This window comes from Tursiops truncatus, chromosome 20, assembly GCF_011762595.2.
Source record: "Tursiops truncatus isolate mTurTru1 chromosome 20, mTurTru1.mat.Y, whole genome shotgun sequence".
In the NCBI taxonomy this organism is placed as follows: domain Eukaryota; kingdom Metazoa; phylum Chordata; class Mammalia; order Artiodactyla; family Delphinidae; genus Tursiops; species Tursiops truncatus.
This window is the reverse complement of record NC_047053.1, coordinates 1605572-1627558: the sequence shown is the minus strand read 5'-3', so window position 1 is coordinate 1627558 and position 21987 is coordinate 1605572. Positions and strand designations below refer to the sequence as shown.

The window sequence follows — 21987 nt, the reverse complement described above, 5'->3', positions numbered from 1 at the left end:
TTGGTTGGAGCATTTAATCCATTCATGTTTAAGGTAATTTCTTAATTGTTATGGGTTTGTTTTTGTAGGTCCTTTTCTTCTCTTGTGTTTCCCACTTAGAGAAGTTCCCTTAGCATTTATTGTAGAGCTGGTTTGGTGGTGCTGAATTCTCTTAGCTTTTCCTTGTCTGTAAAGCTTTAGATTTCTGCATCAAATCTGAATGAGATCCTCGTCAGTTAGAGTAATCTTGGTTGTAGGTTCTTCCCTTTCACCACTTTCAATATATCATGCCACTCCCTTCTGGCTTGTAGAATTTCTGCTGAGAAATCAGCTGTTAACCTTATGGGAGTTCCCTTGTATGTTATTTGTTGTTTTTCCCTTATTGCTTTCAATAATTTTTCTTTGTCTTTAATTTTTGTCAATTTGATTACTATGTGTCTCAACATGTTTCTCCTTGGGTTTATCCTGCCTGGGACTCTCTGCACTTCCTGGACTTGGGTGACTATTTCCTTTCCCATATTAGGGAAGTTTTTGACTATAATCTCCTCAAACATTTTCTTGGGTCCTCTCTCTCTCTTCTCCTTCTGGGACCCCTCTAATGTGAACGTTGGTGTGTTTAATGTTGTCCCAGAGGTCTCTTAGGCTGTCTTCATTTCTTTTCATTCTTTTTTCTTTATTCTGTTCCACAGCAGTGAATTCCACCATTCTGTCTTCCAGGTCACTTATCCGTTCTTCTGCCTCAGTTATTCTGCTATTGATTCCTTCTAGTGTAGTTTTCATTTCAGTTTTTGTATTGTTCATCTCTGTTTGTTTGTTCTTTAATTCTTCTAGGTGTTTGTCCTTTAATTCTTCTAGGTCTTTGTTAAACATTTCTTCCGTCTTCTCCGATCTTTGCCTCCATTTTTTTCTGAGGTCCTGGATCATCTTCACTATCGTTATTCTGAATTCTTTTTCTGCAAGGTTGCCTATCTCCACTTCATTTAGTTGTTTTTCTGGGGTTTTATCTTGTTCTGTCATCTGGTACATAGTCCTCTGCCTTTTCATCTTGTCTGTCTCTCTGTGAATGTGGTTTTTGTTCCACAGGCTGCAGGACTGTAGTTCTTCTTGCTTCTGCTGTCTGCCCTCTGGTGGATGAGGCTATCTAAGAGGCTTGTGCCAGCTTCCTGATGGGAGGGACTGGTGGTAGGTAGAGCTTGGTGTTGCTCTGGTGGGCAGAGCTCAGTAAAACTTTAATCTACTTGTCTGCTGATGGGTGGGGCTGGGTTCCCTCCCTGTTGGTTGTTTGGCCTGAGGCGACCCAGCACTGGCGTCTACCCGGCCCTTTGGTGGGGCTAATGGTGGACTCTGGGAGAGCTCACGCCAAGGAATACTTCCCAGAACTTCTGCTGCCAGTGTCCTTGTCCCCACGGTGAGCCACATCCACCCCCTGCCTCTGCAGGAGACTCTCCACCAACACTAGCAGGTAGGTCTGGTTCAGTCTCCCCTGGGGTCACTACTCCTTCCCCTGGGTCCTGATGCACACACTACTTTGTATGTGCCCTCCAAGAGTGGAGTATCTGTTTCCCCCAATCCTGTCAAAGTCCTGCAATCAAATCCCGCTAACCTTCAAAGTCTGATTCTCTAGGAATTCCTCCTCCTGTTGCCGGACCCCCAGGTTGGGAAGCCTGACGTGGGGCTCAGAACCTTCACTCCAGTGGGTGGACTTCTGTGGTATAAGTGTTCTCCAGTTTGTGAGTCACCAACTCAGCAGTTATGGGATTTGATTTTGTTGTGATTGCGCCCCTCCTACCGTCTCATTGCAGCTTCTCCTTTGTCTTTGAATGTGGGGTATCTTTTTTGGTGAGTTCCAGTGTCTTCCTGTTGATGATTGTTCAGCAGTTAGTTGTGATTCCGGTGCTCTCACAAGAGGGAGTGAGCGCACGTCCTTCTACTCTGCCATCTTGCACCAATCTCCCCAAATCTTTATATCTTTTTTTTTTTTTTTTTTTTCAGTACGCGGGCCTCTCACTGTTGTGGCCTCTCCCGTTGCGGAGCACAGGCTCCGGACGCGCAGGCGCAGCGGCCATGGCTCACGGGCCCAGCCACTCTGCGGCATGTGGGATCTTCCCGGACCGGGGCACGAACCCGTGTCCCCTGCATCGGCAGGCGGACTCTCAACCACTGCGCCACCAGGGCAGCCCCGCTATTGTTTATTTATGGTCTCGGCTTTTAGCTCTACCCATTTTCATTTTCTTTGGTCCTAGTCCTTGCCTCCCAGATCTTTGTCTTGGGTCATTTTCCTTCTTCCTGAAGTACATCCTTCACATAGTCCTTCAGGGAGGGATGCTGGTGGTTTCATTTACTTGAAAATATCTCTGTTCTTGAAAGATAATTTCCCAAGTATATAATCGTAGGTTGGCAGTTACTTTCTTTCAGTAGTTTGGAAGTATTAGTGCACTTTTCCTGGCTTCCATTGCTGCTGCTGAGAACTCTGCTTCAGTCTAGGTGTTAGTTTTTTTTTTTTTTTAAATAATCTTTTTTTCCCCCTCTAGTCGTTTTTAAAATCCTTACTTTCTCTACTGTGCATTTCTTTATGTGGTAATATAGGTATTCTATCTTGATTTATTTTCTTTTAAAATATACTATGAGGGCTTCCCTGGTGGCGCAGTGGTTAAGAATCTGCCTGCCAAGGCAGGGGACACGGGTTTGAGCCCTGGGAAGATCCCAAATGCCACGGAGCGGCTGGGCCCGTGAGCCATGGCCGCTGAGCCTGTGCGTCCGGAGCCTGTGCTCCACAACGGGAGAGGCCACGACAGTGAGAGGCCCGCATACCGCAAAAAAATAAATAAATAAAATAAAATATATTATGAGCACATTTTGCCTGGGACTTTATATGCTAAAACTAGATGGACTGTTTTTTTTTTTTTTAATTGGAGTATAGTTTCTGTACAATGTTGTGTTAGTTTCTACTGTAGAGCACAGTGAACCAGCTAGACGGATGCATATATTCCCTCTTTTTCGGATTTCCTTCCCATTTAGGTCACTGCAGAGCACTGAGTAGAGTTCCCTGCACTATACAGTAGTTTCTCATTAGTTACCTATTTTATACATAGTATCAATAGTGTATATATGTTGGGACTTCCCTGGTGGCACAGTGGTTAAGAATCCGTCTGCAAATGCAGGGGACATGGGTTTGAGCCCTGGTCTGGGAAGATCCCACATGCCGTGAAGCAACTGGGCCCGTGAGCCACAACTACTGAGCCCACATGCCTAGAGCCCGTGCACCACAATGAAGAGTAGCCCCTGCTCACCACAACTGGAGAAAGCCCGCACGAAGACAAAACCCAGCCCAAAATAAAGAAATTAAATTAATTAAAAAAAATAGTGTATATATGTCAATCCCCATCTCCCAATTCGTCCCCCGCCCCGCAGAAGGCCTGTTTTGAGGATGTATTTTTTTCAGAGAGAATTTACTTCTGCCAGCATGCTGGGGGTCCTACTGACTGGGGAATTGTCCATTAACTTCTTGACTTGGAGATTTTGGACTATGCCTGTGGAGTGAACGCTGACCTGAAACTCACGTTTCATAAAGTTAGATCTCATGAACTTCTAACCAGATTTAATAAATATTAATGTCTTGGCTACTTTCATTACAAAATTTTTTTAAAGTAGAACCTGCTTCCATCCCCTCTTCCTCCTCATTCCCTGGGTGGGAACCACTCTCCCAGAGCTGGTGTGTATAATTCCGATGCACAGTCCAACACGGATACATATTAAGTATGTATCCATTAACAGGTATAGTACGTGTTTACATTCTTTGTGTGTTTAAAGTTTTTGTGCAGAGGGGGCGGGGCAGGCCTTGCTCCTTCCCAGGCAGATTTTTCCAAAATCCAAGTCCCAGCCCACTAGGCACCCACTTGGAGCAATTGAGAGCGTTTCACCAAACGCCGTGCATATGGCATCAGACTGTGTAAACTGAAAAACGCTCCTGTCATTTTTCGCATCTGTACAGTGGGTATGATTCTTTTTTTTCTCATCAGTCAATTTCAGGTTTCGATTCCCACCATGGCTATCACACAGTTTCGGTTATTTAAAGTTTGTACCTGCCTAGCAACAGTATTCTCATTCCTAAAGAGATTAATATGCAGATCTGGCAGAGGACGGAAATGAAGTGGAGACTAAACAACTTTCCCAGCTACAGTTGATTATTCATCAGTTGCTAAACAGACAGACGTTGAAGAGTGGACTTCTTGAGATGCAGATACACCCACAAGTGTAAAGATTAAAGGAGGGAATAGGAATGTGGCAACACAACAAAAAGCTTTAGAAAAACTGGAACCTGAGTATTTTAAGGACATGACACCAACTTTAAGGAAAACTCAGAAAATCATTATTAAGGAGAGAGAACCATTAAATTTTGGCATCCCAGATGGCAGCACAGGTTTCTCTAATAGCCTAGCAGCTACACAAGATATGCCTTTTATTCACCGATCTCCTGAACTAGGTGACATGGATACCTGGCAGGAAAATACCAATGCATAGGAAGAAGACGATGCGGCAAGCCGAAGAAGTTCTGAGGCAGCAGAAGACAGCAGACAGAGAAAGGAGAGCAGCAGAACAACAAAGGAAGAAAATGGAAAAGGAAGCACAGCGGCTGATGAAGAAGGAACAAAACACAATTGGTGTGAAACTTTCGTAACAAATGTTCTTCAGATGTCATGGTGCCAGTGGGAGAAATAAGAGCTCCACAACCCAAGCAATATTCGCATGGAGCTAAGAGTATTTTCAGAATACAGATACACTGTTTGACTTTAATGCGTTCATCAGGCCACCCAGGACACCAGGAATCTCTCAAAAGTCCCTTGAACTCTTAGTGATTGAGACTCCAAGAACAAAAAAGACTTATGAGATAATATTTCCTTCAACATGTTCCAACTGTAAGACAATTGTTTGCTGTAGAGAAATTATTACAAATGGCAAATATCAGTACCTTTTCAAGCTGGTGTTTCTAGCTTAATAAATGGGTGTAAATCATTTTACGGTGGGAAACAACTCTCCTGTCTATAATGATTTCCTTCAATGTGCATAATGATAAAATGAATTATTTTAAATATTATTTTGTTTCCATGATTACCTGACCTAAATCAGACAAACCTTTAACTTCTCATTTCTGTTGTCAGAAGCTGGTGTTGACGTACATTTCCTCTAACTTGAACTGGCATTGTTCATGTTTGATACAACATTAAGGAATTTGGTAATTTTGGTTTTCAAGAAAATGACATTAAATGCAATAATATATCACAAAAAAATAAAGTTTTTGTGCAACTTGCTTTTTTTCGGAGAAAAAAATTTATTTTATTTAGTAATTCGTTTTCTGCTGTTGTTTTTAATTTACGAGAATTTTAAAAGAAAATAAATGCAATAGTGCTGCATACATTTGATATTCTATTAAAAATTTAAAAATCATGTTAATTTTTTGTTTCATGCACAGCTCATGTACTCAAACCTGATGGTAATAACATACAGAAATTTCACTGACAATATGCAATAAAAATTATTCAAAGTGGCAGAGCAAATCATTTTTGAGAATCACCTTCACCGTGTTTTCTAGTAACCTCCATAAGATTAGCTCCTGTAACCGGAGCATTCTGTGTCTGTCTTTCAGTGTTCCTTTCTCTTCTGAAGGCAAGGGTAATTGAACAACTGCGGGGGAAGAGTGGATCCTGGGGGTTTTACTCTTTTTGCAGGAACCCAGAAGGGTCTTTTTACATCGTTATTCACAAAAGTAGCGGCTGCTCCCTTTGGACCTAAAATCCCCCAATTCTTCCAACCTGATGTACGTGCTCACCCAGGACTACCATGCTGCCTGCACCCTCACCGTCCCCTTCAAGGAACCCCTTGACATGTTTTTCCTTTCCACGTGTGAATTCTCTGAATGCACAGGTGTGCGCCCGGAGTCAGCAACAGAGACATTCATGGTTCAGTGGATAGCTTACACGTCTGAAGCAAGGCCCTGGAGCGACACCCCACGGTGGGCTGCAAACTGAAGGCAGGACATGGTGGTAGCCTCCGCTCCCAAGGCGAAGGGGAGTGGGGGCCCTTTATAGAGGGAATTACATCAGGTGGCCTCATTAGTTACCAGGGAAACCAGTGGAGGGGCAGGCCCCTCACCGCCCTTATGGTAAGCTGTCACCAGCTGGGTCTTGGGCATAGGGGTAGGTGAAACAGGCCCAGGCCGGGCAGGGGAACGTGCAGACAGCAAGAGAACAGCCATCTTGCGTGGCCTGGCCATACAGCTCCTGAGACCCCTGATTTTCTGCAGGCCCCCTCAGCAGATCTGCTCCTAGCTTGCAGCCACAGATACTAACACCGGAGGCTTAAGGGCTTCCTGTCATTTAAGATTCCAAACGCTTTCTTCTTGTATGGCTCTTCTGCCCACATAGGAACAGGGCCGGTCCTGGTCTCCGGGGACAGCCGCGCAAGACCGCGCAGGAGCGGGCTCGCCGCCCGAGCGGGTGCGACCGCCGTCAGGGGCGAGGGCGTGGAGCGCCTGCGGGGAAGCCCGGTTCTCCCCTCCCGGGGCATCTCGGGACCGCGGGGCTGCGCAGAGCTCGGCCGTCGCTCCGAGGCCCCCGTAGGCTGCCGTCCCCGCGGCGGGTGTGGACGCCCCCCGCGTGTGCGAGGCCGCGCCCAGGGCCCGGGGGAGCACGAGCAGACCCCGCCGCCGTCCAGGCCCCCGTGCGGGCTCCACCTGCGGCCAGACCTGCGGACGCGAACGTCCTGCCGCGTCCACGTGCGGCCGAGCCCGCGGGGCGGTCAGATGAGGGCCACCTGCGGGGTCACGTGCAGAAGGCGCGGCGCCTCCCGGGGCGGGGGGGGTCCACTTCCCGCCGGGACACCCTCCGGGGACGAGGTCACCCGGGGCTGCGGGGTGGGGGCGGGGAGACGGGCGGGGCGGAAGGGGTGGGGGCGGGGAGGGGCGCTCCAAGGCTCGACGCACCGCCCCTGCCGGTCCTGGGAGGAGCTGCGCGTTTATCAGCCCTATGTTCCCGCTGGGAAGAAAAAGAGTGGGTTTTCCGAGCAGCTGACAGGATAATTAACCTCCGTGAGGCCAAATCCCTCGCGTGGGGCGGCCACTCCGCTCCTCACGAGCCCCTGCACTTCAGAGGAAAAAAGCCGGCTTGACCCCGACGTGACTTGAACACGCAACCTTCTGATCTGGAGTCAGACGCGCTACCATTGCGCCACGAGGTCACAGCGAGCGTGAGCGTCCGTGTCATTAAAGGCCTCGCTGAGGCGGCGCCGTCGCGCGGCCCCGGAGACGCAGGCGCTGTCTCCGCGCCGCCCGCCCCCACTCGGAGGAGGAGCCGGCCGCCACGCGCCTGCGCGACCGGGGGAGGGGCGCCGCGAGCGAGTGCGGGGCGTGGCCGAGGCCGGGGCCCCGACTCCTTCCAGAGACCCCTCAAAAAGAAAGGGGGGTGGGCATCTCCCATCGCCGGGAAACTAAGGACTTAATAAACGAGCTTGATAAACGCAAGGACTTTACAATTTTTTTTCACTTTGCAAATCAGCTCACTGCATTTGTCAATTTTTAAAAACTGAAGTATAGTTGATTTACAATGATTATATTTAAACTATAAAAATAAACATTGTCTTTGAGGAAAGCCAGAACAGCGCCTGGAAGAAAATTAGAATCTTTGACCATCCACCATCCAGACATAACCACTGCTAATACTTCCATGTGCGGTATTTCTTTTTGCAGATTTTTACCGGCTACATCCACATCCCAAATATGTTACTGGACTTTCAGCTGACAGCACACATCCGGAAAAGTAGCCATGAATTTTCACAGAGGGCAAATACTTGTGTATCCGGCGCCCAAATGGAGAAAGACATTAGCACCCGCCCCTTCCAGTCGTTTCAAATCCAATTTTGAGATGAGATTATATTGTACCTAACATTTTAATATTCTCACTTCTCACTGTACTGTCCGCATATTTTAGTTGATATGTTTTCTAGCAAAATGTTAAAGGGTCCATTGTCCACCTCATGGGAGTCCTAAGACCCTGCTTCTGGATGGTACTTTTTCCTTTTTATTAAATATGAAAGATAAAACTATTAAATAAGGGAGTAAATATGCTTTTAAGTAAAAAAGCTACTAAGTAAGAAAGAGCGCTATCCTGGTCTGCTTAAGAACAAGAAGCATCAATTAACTCAATAAATACAACACCCGCAGGGCCTGGTGTTCTTTAGAGAGATGGAGCCGCCCCACCTTTGCTGTCTGATGCTCTCCCCCGCCTTTGCCGTCTGATGCTCTCCGTGAACTTGGGGTTGGGGGCAGCTGAGACCGCCAGAGCATCTACTGTCTAACAGGAAAGGAGGCGCGGCTGCTTCTGTGTTTGTGGCCACGTGTGACACTAGAGGCATTTGGGATTGACCCCAGCGCTGTTAGAGAAGCAGAGGCCAGGAGGCTCTATCCCTGTGCTCCCGAGGGAAGAGCCAGCCAGCTCACAGCATGATTGCTGATGCCATGTCCAGATTCCAAGTAGCGAGAGACCAGAGTCACCTCCTTATTGCTTTTGGTGGCCCAGGGGTGACGTGGACCCTGACAGGGGGCGGGGGGAGGAATGAGGGGACCAAGCGAGTGGAGGCAGTGAATGAGGTGGAGTCCCCAGGTTTGGATTCACCTTCAGGCTGATCACACACTCCTTTCCCTTCTCCCCCCGCAAGCCCTCCAGCCTTGGCCGCACAGCAAAGTCACTGTGAGGAAGAGCCAGTGCCCTTCCCACGGAGGCCAAGGGCCCAGAATCCACTGGGAGGAACGCCTCACCCACAAGGAAAGACCAGAGACGCTCTTGAAATCCTGCTCAGAATTTTGGATACACACGTCCCGGCCCCTCTTCTCCTGGGATGTGGAAGCAAAACCTGATGTTTAATTGTGCTGTGGCTGCACCCCTACAGGACAGTGTAGTGACGCAAATGGACAAAGGGATTAAAGAGGTTGGTGCAGGTAGTGTACAGGGACCCCTCTGAAAAGTGAGAGCCCTGCCTGCCAGAACAGACCAGAGTGCAGCAGTGCAGGGGTCATGCCGTTGTGCAGGGTCGCATCGTCTTTTGGGGTTTTATTGCTTTTTGGGTTTTTTTGGGCCGCGTAGCATGAACCCGTGCCCTGGGCATTGGGGGCACGGAGTGTTAACCACTGGCCCGCCAGGGAAGTCCCCCAATTTTTGTTTTTCAAAATACTGCATTTTAAAAATTTACCTTAACTGCTGAGGTTTTTGGTGTCCCTACCCCCGGGAGAATGCCTCACTCACCTCACCCTAGTTCCGACCTTGCTGCTCACCAAAATTCTGCTGATGCCCAGAAATCGCGAAGAACTGCTTCCTTATTTTAGGACTAAACTCTATATTACACCAAACAACAAAAACAAAACAAAACAACTCCCCCCCCCCCCCAAAAAAAATCCACCCACAGGGCTTCCCTGGTGGCGCAGTGGTTGAGAGTACGCCTGCCGATGCAGGGGACACGGGTTCGTGCCCCGGTCCGGGAGGATCCCACATGCCACGGAGCGGCTGAGCCCGTGAGCCGTGGCTGCTGGGCCTGTGCGTCTGGAGCCTGTGCTCCGCAACAGGAGAGGCCACAGCAGTGAGAGGCCCGCGTACCGCAAAAAAAAGATTGTTCGCATCAAAGTTGTGCTTGTAACGGCGAAGCCCAGGAGCCAGCTGGACTGTTCCATTTTACAAGCTCAGTCTGGATTTCCAAGCGAATGAGCAGGGGAGCTGGCCTTGGCAAGTGCCTGCATCTAGGAGCTACCCGAATAAAGGGATGTCGTACTCAGACTCTAGGAATAACTGCCGTGGAGCAAGGATGCCGGGATGGAACATTTAAATTGTTCATTACAAATACCGGCAGCCAACGTTGCGTAACCCGGAGCCCCGGGCCGAGGACAGGACTCCTCCAAGCTGTGGCCTCCTGATTGACAAGAAAGGCCAGTCACAGCCCGTGACGAGAGATGGAAGCCCCTGGCCGCCGCACAGAGGGAAAAAACTGCAGATTTGGGGAGAATGGAAGAAGTTTTCACATATTGAGGTGGGGGGGAAGTCATTCTGGTTATACATGAGCTAACTCGAATTATATGCTAACCAAACAGCCTGTGTGTGCTGTCCAACATATACTGCACATCCGCTGTAAAGAAAAGGGTGCACTGACCGGAAGTAAAGAATGTCCATGTTAAAAATAAAGATGAAATGCTTCCCTTTCTGGGACGCCGGTGCTGGTTTCTCCTTTGATGGTAAGACTCCCTTCACAGGTGCCAAGGCCACCCTGACTCACTTTGTATTTGCTGGTCCGTTTTTTTTGAAGGAATGTGTCCCTGACTTGTTTGATGTTGTTCGTTCTGACAAGATATAAAACTGCGCTGAAAACCATGCTTCTCTGTAGCAGATCCTCAGAGCTACTGAGAGCCTGTCTCCCGGGCTACAGTCCTCAGTTTGGCTCAAATAAAACTCTTTTCCATTCCCATTATAGTATTATTTGTGTCAACAGGGAGTCCGTGAACTTCAGGCATTTAGATTTTCGGTTTTTTTGGTTTTTTTAAATATATTTTTTATTTATTTGGCTGCCCTGGGTCTTAACTGCGGCACGTGGGATCTAGTTCCCTGACCAGGGATCAAATCTGGACCGCCTGCATTGGGAGCGCGGAGTCTTAGCCACTGGACCACCAGGGAAGTCCCGATGATTTTGTTTTATGCCAGGTTTTCCTCCTTTGCTATATGCCTCAAAAACCTTGATAAGGAAAGAGACCCTCCCTTAAGATGGGAAAATCCAAGAGGATTACAGTTGGAAAGTCTGCACCTCCCTGCCTGTCCTTCCCCTTTTAAAGTTTCTGTGACCCTATTAGGTTTTGGTTTTGCTGAGGACATACTTCAGTATAAACCCGAGTAAGTCTGGCTGGGCTCGAATGTCTTCAATGATCTAATGAAAAGGTTGCCACACTTGTTCGTGGTCAGAAGAGACTGGGGCAGTGTGGATGCCCTTTACCTTGGATAAATGGAGAGCCAGAAGCAGAAAGTTCTGTCTGCAGGGTATCGGCTGTGGGTGTACCTAGCGAGAGACAAGGGTCCTGTCCAGCTAGTCCCCACGTGACAATAAATGTGACTTTCTCAGCTTTGCCCCATGTGACAATGTTGGAGATGTTTTTCAGCCTAGAGATCTTGACTCGGCATTTTACTAAACCCAAAAGCCCTGCTTGCCGTCACCCACTAGATGCCGCTGATGGCAACTGGGGGCTACGCAGAGAGGCCTTGATGGCAGACAGGACCCTGTAACTCCATCAACAGTCAGAGGAAGACAATGCCATGTTTTGGGGACTAAAACAGCTGTCTTCCAACATGGAAGAACTATAAAAGGGAGAGCCGTTTCCCTATTCATCAGAATTTAAACATGGGCTTAAACTGCCTTAGACAAGAAAGGATTACTGTGGAAGATTCCCTCTACCAAGCAGGTGGCGAGCATACCAGCCCCGTCCTCGCCGCCTACTAACTGTGTGCCACTGGATAGGTCACCCGACGTTTCTTTGCCCTAGAGTCCTCAATTCTAAACTGTGATATAACTCATCTCAAAGGGCTGTTGGGAAGGGTAAGCCAAGGAATGCTCTGGAAATGGGTTCCAGAGAGCACAATGCTTTGTTTCCTAATTCTTAGCATGTCTACTAGGCTTCCGCGGACATGTCAGAATTTAGGACTTCGGAGTTGTCAGGGCTGCCCAGGACTGTGGGGCAAGATGTGATTTAACCTACTTCTAGGCTCTCTCTAAGCGCGAGTAGTAGCTAAGCCTGCTGTCAATACTTACACCAGAGTCGCATAAGCCAGCAGATGGCTACGGCACAGCTCCCTTTTCCACTTTACCTTCTTCTGTTGTTTCCCCCTCTCCTTTCTCTCGAATACATATTGTTCTTCTCTGATTAGGCTTTAACGGAGTCCAACCGAATCACCCTAATTGCATCCCCAGAGCAGCCAGTGTGATCTTGGACTATCTGATGGCTGTGTAAATTGGGGAGGCATCACCACAAAACGACTCATAAACCTACAAGTGGCCTGGAAACTCAGCTCTTTGCAATTTTATGAGGACCTACTATGCCCCTGGCACCGTGGTAGGTATTTTATGTGTTACTTCATTTAATCTTCGCAACCAATACGCTCTTTAATCCTTCATTGAACTTTGCCTTCTTTGATGGTTGAATGGTCAGGCCCCATAAATGGCTGCTCTCTTGCTCTCTGTTCGTCCCCTGCCCACCCCAGCCCTGCCTCACCCCTACCTTATGCGCGTGATTGCCTCCCCACCTTAATCTGAAAGTTTAATCAGTAACTATCCGCGTGATCAGCCTGACCCCCAGCTAATGATCGTTCTAGCCCTCGGACTGGAGCGGCTCCAGTGTGTTCAGTCATCGCCAGGAAACATCAACCCTCATGATGGTTGCTAACTCAGAGCTGTGCGAGACCTGTTCCTTCGAGCAGTTCCCCCATTGACCAAGGGGTGCTTCTGACCTCATGCTCCGTAAACCTGAGAGCTCTCCTCCCCACAGTGAAGATTGCCACCGTGTGCTGCCTGCCCTGTGCCGTACACAGTGGGGTGTCACTCCAGGACCTTTGCCTCTGCCGTGTAAGATTCCCCGTCCAATAAACAGATGCCTCTGTGGCTGTCTCCTGGCTCTTTCTTCCATCTTCACCGCTGGGCAATTACAAGGACTGCAGGACTGAGGTGTGCAGCCCAACAATGGTCTTTATTCATTTTTCTCCATTTTTTCTCACGTGAAATAACTCCCTTGGAAGAGCCTTGTGTTATTTTTTAACTTTCCCAAAGAGATTTTTCTGCTTTGGGCTTCCATTCATATTTTGATAGTATAAGGACTCTGCCATTTTTACAGAGATATTTTCGAATGTTTAATCTGTTGTTCAGTCTGTTGATATCTTCTCTTCCTGAAGGGAAGTGTTCCTAAGAATAAAATAGGAATTACTATAGGCTCCCAAACTCTTCTAGAAAGTCTGGCCGAGGACTGAGGTCCCCATCTCCCTCAGGAGCCAACCAGCCAACCAATCCTGGGGAACCTCGGGAAAGAACTGCGCTCTCCACGCCTTTGAGAGCTGGGGGCTAAGCCCTATTTTGAGCTTCTGACATTTCTTATCCAGAAGGACATCCTGTCTGCACCTGTCAAAACTTTTAGACACTCTCAAGACCTAGTTCCTGGTTCTCTTCTTCAGTTTTCCTCTACAGGCGGGACCCTTCTTTTACTTCCCACACTCTCAACTCAGTTTCTTTTATGGATATTTCCAGAAGTTCAGTGAGGTCCAGAATAAGTTTGTTCCAAGGCTCTAGAGCTGTCCCGCTGTTCCGTTTGTGCCTATGCCGCCCGTCCTTCCCAGGGCAGTGCTGCTCCAGGCTGCGCCCCCCACCTAGCTCCCCGGACCTTCACGAACGAGGCCAGGCGGGAGGCAAGAGCAGGTGCGAAGGCAAGGGTGGGCCCGAGAGACTCAACTGCTGGAGGCAGCGGCCCGGGCCTGGACAGGCGGTGGGCGAGGGCTGGCCTCAGCTGGGCGCAGGCAGGACGCACCGGCGTGACTAGCACAGCCTCAGGTGCACGAGCTCGGCTTTTAGCCCCGCCCTGCACCCGGCCGACCAATCCCGCTGCGGCTCCACGTGCGTCACAATGGAGCGTCAGTGACGTCATGTGGCCCCACGTGACTCATCCCGGAAGTCCTCCCAGCCTGCCCTTCACCCTCCTTTCTGCATCCCGAGGACTCTCCGCCTCTGTCCAGTCCGGACGTCACCAGGTTATTGTTAAACTTATCATTGAGTTTATCGAGGCCTATTGCCCCTGAGGCCGCAGATGAGCTGACTTAGGAAAGCTGCAAGGGGAATCTGAGGGCGCAGGAAATGAGGTGCTGTGCCTCAAGGTCCACTCTTACTTGCTGAGCATGGATTTTGTGAGCTCTTAAACGTGGCGCATGTTGGCTCCTAGTGGAGAGTGAACACTGTCCCCGCCGAGTGAGTAATTAAGGCCGGATGAGAGTCGCAAGTGTTGCCCCCGAAGGCCCTAACCCTCTCCGTGTTCCCAAAGCGAAGTCCACGAAGGGGTCTGTGTGAGGTGGGCAAGAGGTGCAAGTGGTCACGGAAACGTTTCCTGATGCCCCGACTGACCCGCTGCTCCTTCCCGCCCCGATCCATCTAAAGGCACTGAGCTGGAGGACTTCCTGCCCACATCCGGACAGCGTAATCGAGGGGCTTTGGAGCTGGGCTGCCTGGACTGGAGTCCCCACCTGTCACTGGCTCTCGTGGGTCGAGGGTGTGTCTTAAACTCCCTCTCGCTCTCACCGTCTACGTATAAAGAGGAGCCTCACTCAGGGCTACTGGGAGGTTAGCGTAAGAGCCAATAAAGCACTCCAAACATACCTGTGCTCTGTCAGCTTTTTTATGATCTACTGCAATATTAAAAACAGCCCTGGGTTCACGACTTTGTGCCAAATGACAGCCCTTCTCCCTTGATTCATCTTGTCAACGTCTTCATTCAGAGGTGCCATTGGCGGGACTCGTTCACGTTTGCCCATCTTCCTCTTTTTAGAGGTGACAGGGCAGATGTACTCGCTCAAGCAGCTGCTGCTGAGAGTGGTGGGCTCAGACTGAGGACTTCCTGCGGGAAGCAGGCGAGTGAGAACAGATCTGGGAACTTGAAGATGAATGACAAAAACGTGCAGCTAGGGCTTCCTTGGTGGCGCAGTGGTTAAGAATCTGCCTGCCAATGTAGAGGACACGGGTTCGAGCCCTGGTCCGCAAAGATCCCACATGCCGCGGAGCAACGAAGCCCGTGCGCCACAACTACTGAGCCTGTGCTCTAGAGCCCGCGAGCCACAACTGCTGAGCCCACGTGCCACAACTACTGAAGCCCGCGCGCCTAGAGCCAGTGCTCCGCAACAAGAGAAGCCACCACAATGAGAAGCCCGCGCACCGCAACGAAGAGTAGCCCCTGCTCACCGCAACTAGAGAAAGCCAGCACGCAACAACGAAGACCCAACACGGCCAAAAAAATAAATAAATAAATTTATTTTTTAAAAAAAAAGAAGTTACACCTCTGAGAGGGAAGCTAGATCCTATGTTAGATTCCTAGGGCTGCCGTAACAAAGAGCCACAAACTGGGTGTCTCAAAACACAGAAATTTATTCTCTCACAGTCCTGGAGGCCGGCAGTCCAAAGTCAAGGCGGCAGCAGGGTTGCTCCTCTCTGGAGGCGCTGATGGAGCGTCTGTTCCATGCCTCTTTCCCGGCTTCCAGGGTTGCTAGCAATCCTTGCCTTGTAGCCACATCCCTCCCATCTCTGCCTCCATCTTCATGAGACATCCTCAGTTCTGCATCTCTTTCTCGAATATCCCCCTCCTTTCTCTTATGAGGACATCAGTCAATGGAATTATGACCTACCTTAAATCCAGGATGATCTCATTTGAGATCTTTAACTGGATTACGTCTGCAAACATCCTATTATTTCCAAATAAGGTGACAACTGAGGTTCATGGTGGGCATGTCTTTTTGGGTGACACTATTCAACCCCTTACAGACCCATCTCTTGCTTGCAGATGGCCTGGGTCTCTGCCATCCTGCTACAGACTAAGACTTTGACTTTGGGCATATTCCGTAGCCTTCCTAATCTTTAGTTTCCTCACTAGTTAAAGGAGGTATGGTCTTTGTCTGGTCTGCCTCACTCACTCAGCCTTTCATTCAATGCATTTGTGTTGAGCACCTTTTAGACACTGGCCTCTATACATCTTGACACCTCATGTGATCTTTTGGGCAAAGAACAGAGTAATCAAGGTGATGCCAGCAAGATAGCAGGATAGGAAGTCTCAGCCCTCATCCCCAACGGGGACATCAAAGTAACACTAGAAATACCAAAAGATCATTATGAGAACTCCAGAAACCAGCTAAGAAGTTGCAGTACCCCAGGCAAATACAAAGCCAAGAACAGCCACATTGAAAAGCGTAAGAAGAGCCATTTCACTTTATCTGTGATTGCCACCCCCGCCAGGCCAGCACAGCTTGTACCTGGGGTGCGGGGTGGGGTGTGGGGAAGAGAACATGAAATGTACGTCATCATTCCAGCTTTCAGAGGGCTGCCCGAGGCACTGGTTTCTGTCTCTCCTGACTTGAGGGCTAACAGAACCAATGCAGTTTGGATGTCTGGAGGCTGCCAAAAGCAAGGAGGAGTGAGGGCAGCTTTCCGCAGCACCAGAGGGCCTGTGGTACTGCAGACAGAGGCTAGGGCAGCTTGGTGTGATCAGAAGATGCCCAACTTCGTAGCTTCTCCCCCAGGAGGGAGAGAGAAGGGCAGAGCACGAGTACAGCATTCTGGCTTTTTGGAGATGCACCTGAGGACTGCTATCTATCCTGCCTGCTTTGGGGAGCTGACAGGCAGCTGGCATGCTTCAGATGCCTGGGGGCTGCTGAGAACAGAGGAGAGCCAGGGAACATGCAGTACCTTAGACAGGCACCAGAGGGATCAAGGAATTTCATACTCCTTAAAAAGAACCCAGCAGGGCTTCCCTGGTGGTGCAGTGGTTGAGAGTCTGCCTGCTGATGCAGGGGACACGGGTTCGTGCCCCGGTCCGGAGCCTGTGCTCCGCAACGGGAGAGACCCGCGTACCGCAAAAAAAAAAAAAAAAAAGAACCTGGCAAACCTAATTGGGAAGTTACGGGCACAAGCCCAGAGAACGTGCACCTACCCGCCTCCCATCAAAAGATTTCAGAGGCCTCAGAATATCTAGCTGGGCTAACTGGTGAGGGTATTCCCCTGTATAAGGTCTGGGAGTGGTGACTTTTTTCAAAGCATAAAACTCAGTAAATAATCGCAAGGCACGTGAACAAACAAGGAAAGATGTCCCAATCAATGGAACAAAATTAATCTCCAGAAACGAAACCAAAAAGAAAAAAGAAAAAAAGGAGATCTCTGAATTACCGTCAAATAAGTCAAAATAATTGTGTTAAAGAAGCTCAGTGATCTACAAGAGAACACAGAGAGACAACTAAACAAAATCAGGAAAATGATGCATGAACGAAATGAGAATATCAACAAAGAAACTATTAAAAAAGAACCAAACTGAACTGAAGAATACAATAACTGAATTTAAAAATTCAGTAGAGGGGTTCAATAGCCAACTCGATCAAGTGAAGGAAAGAATCAGAAAACTCAGAGACAAGTCATCTGAAGTTACAAAACAAAGAAAGAATGGGGCTTCCCTGGTGGCGCAGCGGTTGAGAGTCCGCCTGACGATGCAGGGGACACGGGTTCGTGCCCCAGTCCGGGAAGATCCCACATGCCGCGGAGCAGCTGGGCCCGTGAGCCGTGGCCGCTGAGCCTGCGCGTCCGGAGCCTGTGCTCCGCAACAGGAGAGGCCGCAGCAGTGAGAGGCCCGCGTACCGCAAAAAAAAAAAAAAAAGAATGAAGAAAAGTGAAGAAAGACTAAGGAACTTATAGGACCCCTTCAAGGTGACAACATAGACATTATGGGAGTTCCAGAAGGAGAAGACAGAGAGAGAGAACGGAACAGAAAGCTTACTTGAGGATACAATGGTCCAACTCTGAGGAAGGAAAAGAACATCCAAATTTAAGATGTTCAAAAAACTGCAAATAAGATAAATACAAAGAAGCCTACACTGAGACACATTTTAATCGAGCTGTCAAAAGTAAAAGAGAGAATCTTGAAAGCAGCAAGAGAAAAGTGACCTGTCATATTCAAGGGAGCTCCCGTTAGATTATCAGCACATTTCTCAGCAGAAATATTACAGGCCAGAAGGGAGTGGATTGACATAGTCACAGTAATGAGAGAAAAAAAGCCCTGCCAACCAAGAATACTATAACTGACACAACTATCTCTCAAAAATGAAGGAGAGGGACTGCCCTGGTGGTCCAGTGGTAAAGAATCTGCCTTCCAATGAAGGGGACGTGGGCTTGATCCCTGGTCAGGGAACTAAGATCCCACATGCCATGGGGCAACTAAGCCCACATGCCACAACTACTGAGCCAGTGTGTCTCAACTAGAGAGAGAAAACCTGCACACCACAACTACAGAGCCCATGTGCCCTGGAACTAGAGAGAGAAAACCAGCACACCACAACTAGAGAGGAGCCCGTGTGCCACAACCAAGAGCCCACACCACAATGGAAAATATCGTACATGCCTCAATGAAGATCCCGCATGCTGCAACTAAGACCCAACACAGCCAAATAATAAATAAAGTTTTTTAAAAATGAAGGAGAAATAAGGACCTTCCCAGGTAAACAAAAGCTGAGGTTGTTTATCACCCCTAGACCTACTGTATAAGAATTGCTAAAGGGAGTCTCTCAAGTTGAAATGAATAATGCTAGAGAGGAACATGAAAGCGTATGAAAATATGAAGCTCTCTGGTAAAGGCAAATACATAGACAAACAGGGAATCCTGTAATACTGTAATGGTGATATATAAATCACTTTTTAAAAAATAAATTTATTTATTTATTTTTGGCTGCGTTGGGTCTTCGTTGCTGTGCACGGGCTTTCTCTAGTTGTGGCGAGCGGGGGCTACTCTTTGTTGCGGTGCACGAGCTTCTCATTGTGGTGGCTTCTCTTGTTGCAGAGCACAGGATCTAGGCGTGCGGGCTTCAGTAGTTGTGACACGCGGGCTCAGTAGCTGTGGCTTGTAGGCTCAGTAGTTGTGGTGCACGGGCTTTATTGCTCTGCAGCAGGTGGCATCTTCCCAGACCAGGGCTCGAACCCATGTCCCCTGCATTGGCAGGCAGATTCTTAACCACTGCGCCACGAGGGAAGTCCCATAAATCACTTTAAATGCTGGTATAGGATTTTTAAAAGTATACAGATTATCAAGATTATGGTGATATTAGTAGGTCAAAAGGTAAGGAGGATGTAAGGCTAGGTACCTTCTTTTTTAGCTTGTTATTTAACTTTTTATTTTATTCTAGCCATCTTAGATCTGTTTTATGGCCCAGCATATGGTCTACCCTGGGGAATGTTCCATGGGCATTTGAGAAGAATGTGTATTCTGCTGTTGTTTGGTGGAGTGGTCCATAGCTGTCTGTTGGGTCTAACTGGTTTATGGTGATGTTCATTTTAATCTCCAGTGATTAATATTGAATTGTCTGCTTCTCCCTTCATTTCTGTCAAAATTTGCAATACATTCTGATGCTGTTATTAGGTACAAGAATGTTTAAAATTGTTATGGCTTCTGATGGATTGACCCTTTTATCATTATAAAATGTCCCTTCATATCTCAAGTAACATTGTTTATTTTAAAGTTTATTTGGTCTGATATTAGTAATAGCCATTCAAGCCTATTTGTGGTTACTGTTTGGATGATACATCTTTTTCCACCTTTCTACTTTCAATCTGTTTGTATCTTTAAAGTGTATCTCCTGTAGACAGCATAGAGTTGGATCTTTTTTTTTTTTAAATCCAGTGCAAAAATCTTTGCCTAATCTTTGGATTGTTTAATCCATTTATATTTTATGGGTTTTTTTTTTTGTTTTGTTTTGTTTTTTTTTTTTTGTGGTACGCGGGGCTCTCACTGTTGCGGCCTCTCCCGTTGCGGAGCACAGGCTCCGGACGCGCAGGCTCAGCGGCCATGGCTCACGGGCCCAGCCGCTCCGCAGCATGTGGGATCTTCCCAGACCGGGGCACGAACCCGTGTCCCCTGCATCGGCAGGCGGACTCTCAACCACTGCGCCACCAGGGAAGCCCCTTATATTTTATATTACTATTAATATACTTGGATTTTCCTCTGACATTTGCTTTTTTTTGTATCTGTGTGTCTCATGTCTTTTGTGTTCCTTTATTTCTCCTTAATTGCTTTCTTTTGCATTACATGGATATTTTCTAATATAATATTTTAATTTATTTAATGATTTTTTCACTATATATTTTTTAGTTATTTGGTTACCATGTATATCCTTCTTCTTAAAAAAATATTTATTTATTCATTCATTCATTTATTTATTTTGGCTGCACTGGGTCTTAGTTGCAGCACGCAGACTTCTTAGTTGCGGTATGCAGACTCTTAGTCGCGGCTGCTTTCAAAACTGTTTCCCTGTCTTTGGCTTTCAACATTTTTACTGCTATGTATCTGTACGTAGTACAATCTCTATGGACCTTACCCTTAACTTCAAAAGTTCTTTCTTCTGCCAGTTAAAATCCACCGCCGAGCTCCCCTAATTTTTTATTTCAGCTCTTGTCCTTTCAATTCCCGAATATCCATTTGATTCTTTTTTAAAGACAATTCTATCTCTTTGTTTTTACTCTCTGTTGAATGCATCATTGTCATCATGCCTTCCTTTACTCCTTGATGGTATTTATAACGGCTACTTTGAAGGCTTTGTCTTTTCAAAGCAACATCTGGTCTCATTCGCTGTCAGTTTCTGTGCCTGCTTTCCTTTTTTTTTTTTTTTTTCCTGGTGAATGGGTGATACTTCCCAGTTTATTTGCACGTCTCATAATTCTTTTATTGGACCCTGAACATTTTGGATGATACATGATAGCAGCTCTGGGTACTGGCCCTCCTCCTGGCTTGTTATTGTTATTAGCTCTTTTCGTTTCTTGACTAGCTGGGTTATTTTAGTGGAGTCTATTTCCATCCCTGCGGTGTTGAGCCTGTAAGGTTTCTGGGGCACAGCCTTGGACGTGCATGCTCTCACCTTGGAATGACACTGGTTTTGTCAGGGCTCTCTTTGACTGTCTCTTTCCCTGAGTACACCCAGCTGTTAAACCCCACGAATTGCCTGCGGATTCCTCTACTGTTTTCAAAAATACCCAGGGGGCATAACTTGCTCCATAGCCTGAACTCATCAAGCCCCCACTCCTTTGAATGGATATTTGTAGAGGTCAGTGTTTGAGATCTGTTCTCATCCCAGGTGGTCTCCTCCCAGCTGTCTCTCTTCCTGGTTTGGGGGTAAACCAGCCAGCCTACAGTTAGCTTATGTGTCCAGTGATCCCACCAATCTCCTTCCAACTGCCTTTCACCACCTGCTCCACTGCTGAGAGCCCTCTTAGGATTGAACTTCTCCACACTCTACTGCAGATGAAGTCAGTTCCTCTGGGAAGAGATGAGCATTTATCTGCTTGATGGCCTGACGCTCCCCCCAGGCAAAATCTCGGAGCCAGGGTCTGGAGCTGAGGGTGAGAACAATGGCCCCAAGAGGAGCTGGGCACTCAGCAGAGGGGAAGGGCAGTTGACTCAGGTCTTCTTGGCTTGTCTCTCCAAATGTGGAAGTACCACCTTCCCGATTCAGACAAGGGCAATCAGGGCCTCAGGGTTCTTTGTGGCACTGATCCCAAGGTAGAGCTCCTGTCCCACCAGTGGAACCTGGGGAAGAAGGGACCCCCACCTCTTGGCCACACCTGTGCAGAATGTAGCTTCCACAGCAGGTAGCTGAGGACAGGATGGAGAAATGCTGAAGCCCTTTCCTTGCTGGGAAGATAGACCTTCCGGTGGGAGCTGGGGTGGGAGGGAGCCCTGAGCTGAGAGCAGGGAGGAAGTGCATTTTGCTTCAAACACCACCAACTTCGGGACTTCCCTGGTGGTACAGTGGTTAAGACTCCGCACTCCCAATGCGTGGGGGGGCCCGGGTTTGATCCCTGGTCAGGGAACTAGATCCCACATGCCACAACTAAGGAGCCTGCGTGCCACAACTAAGGAGCCCGCCTGCCACAACTAAGACCCAGTGCAATCAAATAAATAAATAAATAAATATTTTTAAAAAACCCAAAAACCCACTACCGACTCCTGGCATGCTTGTTGAGCTCTAGTAGATTTTCTTGAATATTTCTTCATTTTCTCTATGCCCCTAAACTATTCTAGAGACATTATTATTATTATTATTATTACTATTATTACTACTACGACTACTACTACTGGCTGCACCACGTGGCTTGCAGGATCTTAGTTCCCTGACCAGGGATTGAACCCAGGCCACAGCAGTGAAAGCACCGAGCCCTAACCAC

The 21987-nt window shown here is 48.0% G+C and overlaps 1 protein-coding gene, 1 non-coding gene and 1 pseudogene across 4 annotated transcripts in view; 2 read left to right on the top strand and 1 right to left on the bottom strand.

Moving 5' to 3' along the window:
- Window positions 1–5287, top strand: part of LOC101333194 (multidrug and toxin extrusion protein 2) — a 154095-nt gene extending 148808 nt beyond the window's left edge. For all 3 annotated transcript variants that reach the window (XM_073797356.1, XM_073797355.1, XM_073797362.1), the window contains one exon: window positions 3999–5287. The gene's annotated coding sequence lies outside the window, so the exon portion shown is untranslated. The remainder of the gene's footprint in view (window positions 1–3998) is intronic.
- On the top strand, window positions 4024–5287 carry LOC101339588 (receptor-binding cancer antigen expressed on SiSo cells pseudogene; annotated as a pseudogene).
- Window positions 5288–7140: 1853 nt separating this feature from the next.
- On the bottom strand, window positions 7141–7212 carry TRNAW-CCA (transfer RNA tryptophan (anticodon CCA)). Its single transcript has one exon. It is a non-coding gene; the product is annotated as a tRNA-Trp (tRNA).
- Between the last annotated feature and the right edge of the window lie 14775 nt (window positions 7213–21987).